This window comes from Scyliorhinus canicula, chromosome 7 (genome assembly GCF_902713615.1).
Source record: "Scyliorhinus canicula chromosome 7, sScyCan1.1, whole genome shotgun sequence".
Taxonomy (NCBI): Eukaryota; Metazoa; Chordata; class Chondrichthyes; order Carcharhiniformes; family Scyliorhinidae; genus Scyliorhinus; species Scyliorhinus canicula.
This window is the reverse complement of record NC_052152.1, coordinates 75,271,380-75,286,727: the sequence shown is the minus strand read 5'-3', so window position 1 is coordinate 75,286,727 and position 15,348 is coordinate 75,271,380. Positions and strand designations below refer to the sequence as shown.

Here is a 15,348-nt window from a genome sequence, read left to right as displayed (position 1 = left end):
AGGCTGTAATACTGGGTATGGGTGTTAGTTCACTATTAGATAGGTAACGTCGCCATCCGAGGGTCGGACGACGGCTTCCACAGAACGTGGGAGCCATTCATGCAACTGTTCCGGGATCTGTTTGTGGCCAACGTACAAGAGGAAGAATAGTCGGGTGGCCAAGAATCAGGGGAAAATGGACGGGAATAGGGGGAAGGTGGGGGGGGGGGGGGGGGTTACGGGCTCGTTATGGGGGTTTGATGGCAAGCCAAGGCCCAAAAACAAACTATAAATAAATGCCTATAAACATGTGCCTCGGCCATATTGGGGAATGTAAAATATGTATGCTGGCTAAAGGGGGCGGCCACAATTGTTGTTATGAAGATGCTTACCTGTAAATATTCATGTTAAATTTTTGTGTTTTCTTTTTTTTTTCTCTAATAATTTGTAATTTGTCATATATAAAATATGAAAACTCAATAAAAAACATTTATAAAAAAAAAGATAGGTAATAACGTCACTCACCTGGAATTGGGAGATGCTTCAAATTGCATTGATTAAAGTCACATTCATGGCACCTCAGCTCGATTGATTCAACCTCAAGAAACACTGAAATACTTGATGATTATGCACTCAGTCAGTTGCTTCACAGACTTCATGATAAGGGTTACTGACAGGCCTTGGAAATGCATTCATTCCACCTTGTGCATGGGCTTTTATGTGTTTATAATAAAAATCGACTTTGACTTTTCACCATCGTAAATAAGTTACTGTGTTCGTCCTGAAGTAAAGCTGAAAAGGTAAATGCACAGTCGTGAAATCTATTTATTTCATATGTGCATGTAACTATGTTTATGTGATCAGAATAACTGATTAATTTAAAATTAAATCTCTGCTCTTTCTTGTTATATTTAATTATTATTGTCTTCCCTGTCATTTTATGTTGGCTTGATGTATGCTTTGCACAGTGTAGGTCACCAGAATGACTGCACATGCTACTAAAGTTGAGAGTTTGGTTAAACCTGAGACATTGTAGCGAATTTAAATTATTCACGGCATCTTCTAAATAAATGATTTTAAAAATACCAAGGGCATGATCCAACGGAAAGGTTTTGAAGTGTGGTGGCGAGCGGGAATTGCTGGGTGCTTCATGACAGCCGATCCGGTGAGTCCACTATCAGTATCTAATGCTGATGATGCCCCATGGGCCTCACATCGGAAATGACTGTCCTGCCAGCTGATTCACTGGGACCACAGCCGGCAGCTTCCTGCTACTGAAGGGGAGCAGAACTTAAACTGATCCCGCAGAGCAAACCCCAGACAGCAGGCAGCCATGCCACCACGCAGACCAGCCACACGATTCAGAGATGCTGACCTGGCCAAACTGTTGGGCACGGTGGAGTCCAGACGGGTTACCCTGTTCCCCCAAGGGGATTTGAGGGTCAACCACGGGGCAGCCAGTTCCGCCTGCAAGGTAGTGGCAGTGCCAGCAGCTGTCAGCGTGGGGACTGTCACCAGGAGGACCATCAGGAAGTGGCCCAAGAAACTCAAAGGCCTCCAGCAGGCCTCAAGGATGAGTTGGCAGCAACCTGCCAACCTTGCGATTGGCACCATACCACACCGCCTCCCGCAAAATATTACCATGCCTCTGCCCCAGCACACCCTGGCACCCACTAGAATGCCCCAGCCATCAGTAGCAGCGGTGCCCATGCCAGTCCCGGGCACAGTACCCTTCCCCCCACGATGCATGAAGTGTGTGACTCACGATGCTCTCTCTTTATCCTTGCAGGAGAAGTTGGCTAATTACAGATGGGAGAAGCCCGAGACGGGCCGCGTAGTGCAGGACAGCAGAGTCCTCACCCCCAACGAGGATCGAGCCCTGGAGGTTGCAGGGGTGGCTGAGAACAAAGCAGTCACCAATGTCAATCTTGGCCTGCGCCGCAGAGGTGAGTATCCAGGGGCCCCACCCAGATGATCTGTCACACAAGTGTTGTTCATGCCAGAATAATGATCCTCCCCTCCCACTACTGACCACATGCCCATTCTCCCGCAGGATCTCCATCTGATGGTGCTGGCCCATCCGGGATGCTCCCTCCTGTCTTCCAAGACAACACCTCGGAGAAAATCTCTGAGGGTGCCACTATTGAGGCATCGCAGCTGTCACCCCCACCCTCAGCCAGCGCAGAGGCACAAACCTCGGTGGGCGTGTAGCCATCTGGGATGGCCACTTTCAGTATATAAAATGGACACTCGCAGAGCCATAAGGAAAAATGGACAATACTAAGCAACAAGCAGGCACAGAGCCTGAATGTATATTTGGAAGGCAGACTGTAGACGGAACCAAAACTCTGGGTCGATTTACATATTGATGGCCCATCTCCGGGAAACAAAGAACGAGTGCTCAGGTAGCCGATATTGTTCCAGACAGTCCGGCGCCACTACCCCAACCAGAAGACACAAACAAAGCAAGGCCAGCGGCCACTTAGGACACGCCCAGCCATCAAGGAACCAACCCCTTTATTGGCTCAGATCGATGGTGGTGATCAAGAAGCTGCCCAATTAATTGGGACCAAGTTTAAGGCCCGCCTAAAAGCACGCAAAGCCCCTCCAAGTATAAGAAGGAACCCCTGCCAAAGGTTCACTCTCTTGGATTCGGCTCCAAAGCGGAGAGACCCTTCCACCAGCACCACTAGAAGCAAGAAAGTTCAAGTTCAACGCTCGCTACCAGACGGATGACCTTAGCTGTATTCCTGTTACCTCTTCGAACCCAACAGCCTCAGATCCGAACAATGGCCATTGTTCCTCTGACCTAAGTGGGCACCCGAAGTTAAGTATAGGCGTTAGTGATAGATATAGTTTAGCCTGTAGTGTTATTGTGCATGAGTAGATCATACTGTGTGTAAATAAAGTATCATTGACTTTGAACTAACTAACTGGTGTATTGGATCTTTGATCGGTATTCGGTTGAACCTTGTGGTGGTATCGAGAGATACCTGGCGACTCTGAAAGTATACTCATAATTAGGATTAAGAAAGGCGACCTTATTAACCACCATATTTATAACAAGTAAACAGAGTAACAGGTGAATGTAGCAAACAGGCTTCTGAGGCACAATCTGATGAGCACCACACAGTTGCTGATGCACATCGCGGAGGCAGGAATATCCAGCGGGGAGCAGACATTCGCCACAGCCTGTCCTCTATCCTCCTGCTGCTCCTTTGGGTCCTTCCCTTGGCTCGAGCTCCAGCCTCGTCCTCCTCATCTCCCCCTCGTCCTCCTCCTCTGATGAAGCCACATGTTCCTTCTCCTCTACCTCCAGCAAGCCGCTGTGCCAGCTTGTGGAGGGCACAGCAGAGCACCACAAAGTGGGTGACCCTCTGGGGGTGTACTGCAGGGCACCACCAGAGCAGTCGAGGCATCAGAACCACAATTTCAGCTATCTGATGCACCGTTCAAAGACAGCCCAGGTGGCCACATGTGTCTCGTTATATCGGGTCTCCTCATCGGTCTCTAGCCTCCATACTGGCATCATTAGCCAGGACCTCAGCAGGTACCCTTTATCCCCCAAGAGACAACCGGTTATCCTGGAGTGTCCCTCAAAGATGCCAGGGATCTTCGATTGCCCGGGATGTGTCTGTCATGGGCACTCCCTGGGAAGCGTGCACACGAGTGCATGATCTTCACTGCAGACAAGTTCAGGGAGTGGAACCCCTTCCTGGCCATCCAGTGCATGCAAGGTGATATGCATGCCATCTATTACCCCCTGGATCGAGGGCACCCAGGCGATGGCCGAGAATTCTGCTGCCTGGGCGTCCTGATGGGCCTGGTCCAGGTCAAAGTTTAGATTGTCAGCTGCCTGGGGCCGTAAGTTCAGGGCTGCCTTGACGGCCACCAGGAACAGGTCTCTCAACAAAACCTGTGCATAGACAGGGTATGGACCAAGGAAGAAGTGATTAATTTTTGACAAAGGCATAGTTCCAGATCCAGACGCTGAAATGTTGTAACGAATTGATTATTTTTTTTAAAGAATGTTGTGTGGATAATTCCACTTAAATGTTTCATCCCAATATGCTGATATTTATCCAATGAGAGGTGAATGTCTCACCTTGCAGGGGCCTGATGACAAATCCTGGCCAACTTGCTTTCAGGCATCTTCGGCTGGGCTGTAGTGGGGAGAAAGTGGCTGACTGAGGGACCTGCACTGGTAACGGCCTCTGCCATCCCCAACCCATTCATATTTACGCTGGGAATCCATTGCCGATCCCTTCTGCAGGCCTGAGTGTAATACCAGAAGTAGCCACTGCTCCAGCATGTGCTGCTGATATGGGAAGACATCCCATATGGGAAGACTGATTGAGCAGCAGCTGTCAGGGTGGGATCTGTGCCTAACTGGAGACTGGATCTGATAAGATATTAGTCCAAGCAAGTGTCCGCATTGAAATAACATCAGGCCTCCTCTGAAAAAGCATTGCGGGATTCCTACCGTTCTCCAACTGAGTTGCAGAACCCCCTGTCACCTAAACTAAATTTCACTCAAATCTTCGACAAAGCCTTTCATCATCACTCCCAATCTCTCCTTCCTTTATTTGCATATATTTTTTTAATGCTTGTGTGAACTACATGTAGGGTATTTTTACATTAAACCACTATGTTAACGCGTTTTTCCATTGATAGTAAAATTAGCAAACCATGGAATTGAGATGTACGTAGAGGAGCATTGCACATCTATATTGTAGACATGAGTTGGACCATGAATTTTCTGTTTTTAGAATTTCTTTTGAGTTCCGAAGATATCGGCTCGAATTCTCCAGCCGTTAGGATTCTCTTCCTGCCAGCAGCGCAACCCCGCCCCCCGTTTTCCTGGCGCCATGGGATGGCTTTAATGGACAATCCCATTGACAAGAGGCAGAACAAGAGAATTCCACTGCTATTGAATGTCACGTTGCCGAGAAACCCGGGACTGGGGTACCGGAGAATCCAGTCCACCAAATAATGTCTGCTCAGTCCAGTCCTGTCCTTGTCTCCCTGAAGTGCTGTAGTGTGTCTCAGATGGGAAGTCAACCATCTGTATTTGATATTCTCATCAAATAAAAAGCATTTTGATAAAAGCCATAAAAGCCATTGTTGAAAATAGAGAGTAAAGCCAAGCCTCTGAAACCTCAAATACATTTCCATACTGCACAAATAACAGATTTAATATTTTAATAACTATTTTCCCTCTTGATTTTTCCTAATTAGCAATGCAATTTAAATTTAGGCAAAGACTCTTTCGTGATGCTTTGCTTTGCTTTTTTTCCTTTACATTCATTGTTTCCAGTAGTACCTCCCAGGAAAACACCATCTTACATCTCAACCAAGGGCAGAACAGTAACACTGTTATGGATGAGAGGGCTGGTGATTTAGGCAAGAAACAACAGAATGATTCTCAATCACAGATCAGGAAGAGGAAGTATTTGTAATGTTTTGTCCATGATATTTCCCTGGCTGTCATTCTCAATCACTCTCTCACCTTTGATATTGAAGCCCTTGTCCCAGACAAACCGCTACTGTCGATGACCCTTGTCGTCTCCCCAGTTCGGCTCCCATAATCGCTCTCAAATTTGAGTGATTCAGACCCAAATACCACACAACTTCTAGGTGTCAATCGCAAGATCTGGCTGGACCACTAATTTATCCTACTCTTTTCTTAAAAATCTGTTCACCAGAATCATTCAGGGATGCCCACTCTGACAGTGGGCAGCATGGTAGCACCAATGACTAGCACTGTGGCTTCACATCATCAGGGTCCCAATTTCAATTCCCCGCTGGATCACTGTCTGTGCGGAGTCTGCACTTTCTCCCCGTGTCTGCGTGGGTTTCCTCCGAGTGCTCCGGTTTCCTCCCACAGTCCAAAGACGTGCAGGTTAGGTAGATTGGCCATGATAAATTGCCCTCAGTGACCAAAAAGGCTAGGAGGGGTTACTGGGTTGCAGGGATAGGGTGGAAGTGAGGGTTAAGTGGGTCGGTGCAGACTCGAGGGGCCAAATAGCCTCCGTCTGCATTGTAAGTTCTATGTTCTATGAATGCAAAATAATTCCTGGCTTCTTTTCCCTGTTACTAACCATTTCTTGCTTTCCCCTTTCCCAGGAAGCCAAATATGCCTTAAGGCTTCCAATTATCGAGTCCTGAACACACATCGCTCTCTAATTTCTCTCACATCCCCATTCATATCTTTTCTGAGTTCATCTTGTCCATGAGACTCTGTTGCTCCCATTGCCACTAGACTGCTGACTATTCAATTTCCCATCCTTGGCTCCATCCTGTGATGTTCTTTGATTTCTTAATGAGGATGGCTTTGAAGTGTAGTATCTCACAAAGAACATCAAGCTATGTTTTGAACATAGCTAATTTAGTTACACGACAAAATAAATAGATTCATCTTGCTTGCTAAGATATAAAAGATTGCAGATTGACTAAAACTATGGTACGAACTACAGAGCTGAAAACACAACGATTCACTATCTTGCCGAACAACCTATTCCTTGAATCAAGAGTATCACGTGATCCACCTGTATGCGCTTGATCATCGTCTAGTGTTTGGATGTAGTTACAGTAAATTGTTAACCCTTCATTGTTCTTACAATAGACACATTGTCACATCCCTCTTCCTTTGAGGTTGTTTGGATATGCATTCAAAGATATTTACAGTGCATGATGCTTGCTGAGTCTGTACATGGTTTCACAATTTTATAGTGCATCAGTTAACAATTCAAAAAAATTTTGTTTTTTACAAATTAAATCTGTCTGGCTTTTGCCCTGTGAAGTGTAGATTTTCACAATGCAATCTTGTCTTGCAGTTGTGTTTGCATATTCTCCAATGCGGCTGCATGGTGTTGTTCCAATGCTGCTGCTGTTGTGTTCGCTACTGGATTGATGCCCTCCTGACATACTGTTGGAGTTGCTTTGAGTAGCTGCTGTGTTGTTTGGAAATGTGGATTGAGTCATCTTTTTTTAAAATAAATTTAGATTACCCAATTATTTTTTCTATTAAGGGGCAATTTAGCGTGGCCAATCCACCTACTCTGCACATTTTTTTTTTGGGTTGTGGGGGCGAAACCCACGCAGACACGGGGAGAATGTGCAAACTCCACACGGCCAGTGACCCAGAGCCGGGATCGAACCTGGGACCTCAGCGCCGTGAGGCGGTTGTGCTAACCACTAGGCCACCGTGCTGCCCGGATTGAGTCATCTTTACCTTAAGAAGTGCTCTGCAGTTGCTCCTCATGATAGAATCCTCTGATTATTACATAGGAATGTGGAGCTGCCTGGCATATAACATGTGCCATGCTCGATCATCCATTTGGAAGTTGTACCCTGATAGTATCACCTTGTTCTAGCGGTGATAGATTTTTTGCTGTTCTAATATATATGAACCCGCATGCGTACCTAACAGGAAGAGTACGGTAAACTCGTTAGAATTTTGTCCAACTAGTGAGGGATTGTGAGCCGGAAAATAGCTGAAGCCATACCCGCTGTTCAATTCACCGCCTTATTCCCCTGTCCCAAATTAAAAGTAGAGAAAGAGATATTAAAAGTAGAGCAAGAGATAAGAGAAGTAATGGCCACCAAAGCAATGGAAAGATTGATGAATCCACAGGAACCCGAGGTCGCAGCGACCAACAGAGCAGAGCAATGCCCCATATGGGAGGAAGAGTTATGGAAATACTTAAAGGGGAAAGGATGGCCCCTTTGGTCAAATTTTTGCACTAGTGATGAGTCAAGTCCAGAAACGATAGGACAAACGTGGTGGGAGAACCTAAGCGAGGTCCACATAAAAATGTAAGGATAGTCAGAAAGCCGGTGGCAATAGTGTCCTGTTTGGCACAGTTGCGAGGCACAGAAAAGGTTGTGAAGACCCTCCGTAGGCAGTTAATTAAGAAGGAAGAAAAGAACGAGGGAAACTGCAATGAAAGCGGGAAGATAATTGAGCAACTCCGGGAACAGTTAGCAGCTAAGAATAAGGAAATGGCCATTGTAAAACTTGCACATCAATCTTGTCGAGTTCACCTTAGTAGCTTCCAGATCCAGTACGATAAAGCCTACCAAGATACACAGCACGCAGTCCTGGTGAGAGAAGAAACAGAACAGGTTGCCCAGCTAACTAGCAAATGCGCAGATTTAACAGCAGCTTTGAGAGCGCTCCACAGCTCCACTAAGGAACAGAGGCAGAGTACTGTTGGCCATGCTCAATGCCGACAGAAGATAGAAAAGTTACAGTTGCTACTCTCAGTACAGGATGGCTTCAGGTACACTTTCGGGCAGGATTTAGATGAGGAAGATGCTCCCGATTGGCAAGAATTAAACGAAAGCGCCCAAAGATACGTCGAGGACACAGGAAATCAAAATCGAACCCCGCACGCCCCAAAAGGAAAAGCACCCGCACCACCGACTGCACAGGCAGCACATACCCCCACTCACAATTCGACCCCCATGAATCCGGTTCCGGTTACCACACGACACAAGTCATCGGATCGGGATGAGCCTGATAGCGTTTACACCACCCCGCTATCCATAACCCAAGAGAAGCTTGCACGAAAATTAGTCCATTCCAGCCCACTGCAGACGCGCACAGCTTCTTTGAGGAAGTGGGCAAACAAAAAGTTATGTACGGCCTAGATGAGAGAGAGGAAGTAAAGCTATAGTTATGCGCCTTAGCCAGTTCACAAGATCAGCTTTGCCAGAACCCCAAAATGTAGGAAATGAAACGAGCCATATTAGATGCCATCGGGTATAACAAAGGAGATCCAGTTGCTGGTCACCTACGGATTCATTTTACAGCAGTCTACGGACATTTGAACCGCGCACAGCTAAATGAAGAGGACACCACTAATTGGTCCCGCACCTTAGTCTCGCATGCCACAGACATAGGTCAAAAGGCTTGTGTAAACTACAATCCCGCAGACTGCACAAGCAATGAAGTTTGGGTATTGAAACAACTCTCTAGGGCATGGGAATAAACCCTACACTGACAAACAGATCTGGACAAGATAGAAGCAAACATGCACCCACTTCGGACTAGCCAGGACCCAGCATGGATAAACGAGGGTAGACACGAGGGACATCACCCCAGAGCACAGGCACCACGAGGTTGTTACAATTGTGACCATATGGGACATTACGCCCGCGATTGCCAACAAAACCCGCCAAAACAGTACCGATACCAACAACCAAACCCCCCACCTAGGAACAATGTTAGGCCCATGCATAATGTTAGAGCCCGTTCAGATGATTTAGGGTTTAATTCCACAGATTGACGGTGTTTGGACTCCCCAACTTGGGTCTGTGGCACACGCTGGGACAAATCAGGCAGACCGTAGTTACAGGCACAGTCAGGGGACATACAGTCAATTTTCTTTGAGACACAGGAGGATTCCGCACTTTAAACTCCTCCACCATGTTTCAACTTGACAAATGGCCCACCACAAACACCATCATCCTGAGTGGATTCACAGGCCACATATAGCAAGGATATATCACAGCTCCAGTACCCATTCAGATAGGGAACATTAGCACCAGACACCTCGTTGTTTTAGTTGACTTACCCCAAACCACAGAGCACATTTTAGGCATTGAGTTTATGAGCTCACATAACCTTTCATTTGACCCAGTAAACAAATGTGTCTGGCGAATGGCCAAAACATCTAGGACTCACGCTACGCTCACAGTAGGGGATTATGAAAACAGGATTTGCTCAGTAGGGGACTATTGGTTTAATCCGCAAACAATTAGTGCAGACCAGATGATTAGAGAGGTCCTCATCAAACAAAGCGTTGTTCGCACAATAAAAACACGATTGTGGGAAGATCCCAGGTACAGTAAAGATTTCAGGCCCCGATCCAAAGCCACAAAAGAAATACGGTTTCCCACAGCAAGCCGAGGGTGAGATTTTGAAGGTTATTAAGTTTGTTAGACCAAGGAATTATTCGACCCATAGTATCCACAAATAATGCCCTAATTTGGCCCATGAAAAAGCTCAATGGTTCATGGCATCCCCTTCAGCAGTTCCCACTGTTGCCACAAGACCCGAGACCATGCTCAAACAGGGAGTACAGGCAAAAGATTTAACAGCGCTGGACATCAGCAATGGCTTTTGGTCTATCCCATTAGGCAGGGCCTGCCAGTATAAGTTCGCGTTTACGTTTTAAGGGCAGCAGTACACGTCGACATGCCTCCCACAAGGATTCCATAAATCCCCTTCCATTTTCCACCGACAGGTGGCCAACGGACTTGCTATAAATATGGTGGTTAATAAGGTCGCCTTGCTCAATCCTAATTATGAGTATACTTTCAGAGTCGCCAGGTATCTCTCGATACCGCCACAAGGTTCAACCCGAATACGGATCAAAGAGCCAATACATCAGTTAGTTAGTTCAAAGTCAATGATACTTTATTGACACACAGTATGATCTACTCATGTACAATAACACTACAGGCTAAACTATATCTATCACTAACGCCTATACTTAACTTCGGGTGCCCACTTAGGTCAGTGGAACAATGGCCATTGTTCGGATCTGAGGCTGTTGGGTTCGAAGAGGTAACAGGAGTACAGCTAAGGTCGTCAGTCTGGTAGCAAGGGTTGAACTTGAACTTATTTGCTTCTGGTGGTGCTGGTGAAAGGGTCTCTCTGTTTGAGAGCCAAAGCCAAGAGGCTGAACCTTTGGCCGGGGTTCCTTCTTATACTTGGAGGGGCTTTGCGTGCTTTTAGGCGGGCCTTAAACTTGGTCCCAATTAATTGGGCAGCTTCTTGATCACTGCCATCGATCTAAACCAATAAAGGGGTGGGTGCCTTGATGGCTGGGCGTGTCCTAGGTGGCAGTTGGCCTTGCTTTGTTTGTGTCTTTTGGTTGGGGTAGTGTTGCCAGACTGTCTGGGACGGCATCGACTACCTGAGCACTCGTCCTTTGTTTCCTGGAGATGGGCCATCAATATGTAAATTGACCCAGAGTTTCGATTCCGTCTGCTGACTGTCTTCCAAATATACATTCAGGCTCTGTGCCTGCTTGTTGCTTAGTATTGTCTATTTTTCCCTATCGGCTCTGCAAGTGTCCATTTCGTATACTGAAAGTGGCCATCCCAGATGGCTGCAGGACTTCCTAAATTTTCCTGACCCGAATGCCTCATACAACCGATACACTCAACAATCAGTCCAAGTCCAGTTTTCCCAGACTAATATTGAAGATCAATCACAAGCCCAAAAAGCAGACGACACCCTCAAACAGGTTTTAGACAGCACCTTCCCAGGCCCCTATGATAAATGGAAGGACGCACTGACTGTACAGGATGGCATAGTTTTAAAAACTGGAATTTATGTGGTCCCCACCCAGGGCAGAAACCAGCTCATTTACCAATTTCATGACGGACACGGACATCAGGGGATAGACAATACCATTGCCCATTTAAGACCTTTGTGTTGGTGGCCCGATTTAAAAAGCGATGGAACCCATTATGTTGAGAATTGCCTTATCTGTGCTCAGAACAATCCTGAACGTTACTCAAAGAAAGGACAATTAGGTCACACCCGACCTGTGAATGGCCCTTGGACAAATTTGCAACTCAATTACATTGGCCCCCTTCCCCTTGCAAAACCAGCATGTGCTGGTTGTAATCAACACCTTTGCTGAATGGGTAGAACCACTTCCCTCACAGACAAATACAGCAAAGGCCACCGCTAAGATTTTGACCCAACAGATATTCACACGCTGGGGTCTCCCCCGCAGCATTGAGTCAGACCAAGGTTCCCACTTCACCAGCAGAGTCATGCAAAATGTTTAAACAATTTTGGGATCAGGCAGAAATTCCATATAGCATATCACCCCCAATCCAGCGGCATTGTCGAGAGAATGAATTGAACTTTATAAGCGACCATTAGGAAGATGGTGCAACAGAACACTACCACGTGGGACACAGTCCTCCCATTTGCTCTTATGTTTGTTTATTTGGAACACCGTTTCCAGTTCCACAGGTTTCACACCCCCGCCCCCCCCCCCAACTCTCATGACTGCGCAGCCCATGAAGGGTATTGAACATTTATTAGGCTTTGATTTGGCAAGCCCCACAGTAACCGCCCTCACCCACGGAAAAGCAGTCCAACAGGTTACAGATAACATTAAAGCAGCACAACTCGCTGCAGCTGTCCGATTAGGCGCTAGAAGGAAGCAGAGTAAAGCCTGCTTTGACAAAACCGTCCACCCTGTAGAGTTCACAGTCAGTCAGCAAGTAATGGTTTCACTTTACAACCCCAGTACTTTCCTCTCCCCCAAATTTGCAGGACCCTTGTCCAGTTCCGACAAAGTGAGCCCCTCCGTGTACAAGATAACGTACCCCAGTGGTAAAACTGGTTGGTTCCACATCAACCAACTCAAAGTCTATGGATCCCAATGTAGCCACTCCCACCACACCTCTCTGGCAATAGGAGACGATCACGCCCACCCATCGACAACCTAGTCCGACCCCTACGCCAAACCTCCCCCAGCCATGCCGGCATTTATCCCTTGTCCACCCCCACAGACCTGGACTTGTCTCCACCCACAGGTACAGACTTTCACCATGAACTTGACACCAATGACAGCGAGAGCCTCCCGGATTTGATTACCATCCCTGAACACTGGTGCAATCTCTCTGCTCCCAGTCACCCCAGACCCCGGAACCATGACTTAGATATCTTTAACCCCCTATATTCCCTCCCCCAACCACCGCCACAGCCACCGCCCGACCACAGTAACTTGCCTTCCACTCCTACTGATCCCACGCCTTACGACAAACAAGCCCCTCTTTGGCACCGCAACAACTGTTGCAGACTAGTAAGGCACAACAATTCGGACCATCCGACGGCCCACGTGGCCAGGGCACAGAAACGGCAGACACAAATCTGGCAACCGGGAGATGGTGGTGATTCAGATACTGACTCTCTTTTCGGTAATGCTTTTACAACACTCTTTGGTACAGAACCCTGAGGTGTCCAGATGATGAGAAAGAGACAACGCCTAAGTATTAAGGTGTCCAGGTTCTGATGGAGCCTGCCCACCTTTTTCCTTCTTCATTTTTCTAATACATGGTTTAATTCATGTCGCCCGACACACAATTATTCTTCTGATTCGTGGGTATGATATCCAATGTCAGTTAAAGGCACAAGTTTGTCGGAAAACAGATCACTGTTCTCCCAGTCTTTGTGACAAGTTTCCACACGACTACAAACTCTTACCGTCCACCCAGGTCACCCAGGTAGGGAGTAACGGCACTGGTCCCTGCCCTACCTGAGGACCCCAAATGCATCCGGTCAGTTAAGCTCGGGTAGTGGAGTAACGGCACTAATCCCTGCCCTACCCGGGGATTCCACCCATTCTTATCCTGCAGCGGCCCACACGCACCTCATGTTCCCTTCACTTCATACGCTCCGGACTGCCTTTTGCAGGCCTTAGCTTCACCTTCTCTACTCTCTCTTTGATTGTGGTTTAAAGAATGCATTTTGCCACGATCTGTACGCTCACCCCTTCTTTCCTTTACTTTCCGCAACCCCCTGGTCGCTCCCCACATGCTATTTACACATATGACACGATTAGTTGCTGTACACGCTGCTACACGTGAACTACCTTTGAACCCTGGGACAAACTCTATAAAGCTGGCTGCCCTGAAATTCGGCTGCTGCAGGATAAGAATGGGTGGAATCCCCGGGTAGGGCAGGGATTAGTGCCGTTACTCCACTACCCGAGCTTAACTGACCGGATGCATTTGGGGTCCTCAGGTAAGCCTCAACCACCACTGGTTGCAAGTGAAGAAAAGACTGGTCGAGGAAATTGTCATGCCACTCCCCGCATCGACCACAAGCTGCGAGAGTCTCTGTACTTTTAATATTTGCATTTCTTGTCTCTCCAAAATGGTATTTCAAATAAAAATGAGGGAGTCACACATGGTGACAATCATAATGGGTAATTGGAGTAAGGAGAGAAAGACTAATAAAATGAGATATTAACTAAAGAGAATAACAGACACTATGCTTGCACCCCCAGGATTACCCGGAAAACAGATAACACAGGATGAAGCAAGGACTGCTGACATGCGTTTGGATCATCGCTGGACGTCTGCAACTGCGCGCGCAATGGACTGTTTTAACAGACCCCACACCAGCCCCGAACACTACCACACAACAGGCCACCACCAGCCCGGATACTACACCACACATAAAGACAGAAATTGAAACCCACCTGGTGCGAAAACATTGCCAAATGGAACCCCCTTTCATACATAGTGGAGGCCCTTCTAGTAATAGCAATAATCTGCAGTGTCATTCAAACACTCCGACTCTGTAAATGGCGAGCAAAAGCCTCCTGCTCCCCGATATATACAGTCCAATCCCCCTTCTTTGGAATTCAACAAAATTAAACGCATGTATTAATCACTGCTAAGAATAAACCATGTACCTCTCTTTACTTTATTAGGATTAAGTAGAAATGTGATGCTGCTGTTTAAATTTTGTACTGTATATAAGTTCTTTGACATTCACCAGCAGCATGAGAGTAGCTTAGAAAGTGTTAGCTAGAGATCAACTGTGCGGATAAATTAAATGTTTTGTAATGACCTGAATTAAAGTAACCATCAGAGAAGAATTAACTTATGGATGTATTAATGAAATATTTGGTAAATGTCCCAAACCATAAGATAGAGTAGAGTAGAATGTTGCCTTAACCAAGGGTGACCAGTCCACCAAGGATGAACAGGGATCGATAATGTGATCCACCACGCTTCGGGTTCAGGATCAAGTGGATGGGATGTAGCCATCTAAGATGGCCACCTGCAAAGTACCATGGGAAATATGGCCAACCCAGGACTCAGATAGATATGAGCCTATGTGTATCTGAAACACAGGTAACCAGGCCTGATCGAAACCACCCCGCTCGTTTGCATTTTAATGGCCTATTTTCCCAGGACAATAGAACTCCAATCAAGAAACCGGTACAGCCACAGACTGATCGGCACCACTTCCTTTACTCAGAAAGCCCAACTGTCAAGGTCAATGACCGAGAAGGACCCACCCAGCTACCAAGGCACCCGGCCCTTTATTGGCTGAAATCGAAGACGGTGATCAGAACCCTGTCAAACCATTGGGTCCGAGTTAAGGACCGCCCCAAAGAGCACAAAATCCCAGAGGGATAAAAGAGAGCACAGCCTTGTGTTCTGTCAGTTTTGGATCTGGCCTGTGCCAAACCAATTGTAGCCAGTTCAAGACCAACGATCATGACCTGACGGATGAGCCCAGCAGAGACAGAGCCACTTTCTTTGAACCAGCCAAGTGAAATCCAGATAAAGGCCTTATCCATTTGCACAGTGCCA

The 15,348-nt window shown here is 46.9% G+C and overlaps 1 long non-coding RNA gene across 1 annotated transcript in view; it reads right to left on the bottom strand.

Moving 5' to 3' along the window:
• Positions 1-537: 537 nt before the first annotated feature.
• Positions 538-15,348, bottom strand: part of LOC119968616 — a 77,023-nt gene continuing 62,212 nt past the window's right edge. The window contains exon 3 of the long non-coding RNA XR_005461154.1: positions 538-771. This is a non-coding gene — a long non-coding RNA (uncharacterized LOC119968616). The remainder of the gene's footprint in view (positions 772-15,348) is intronic.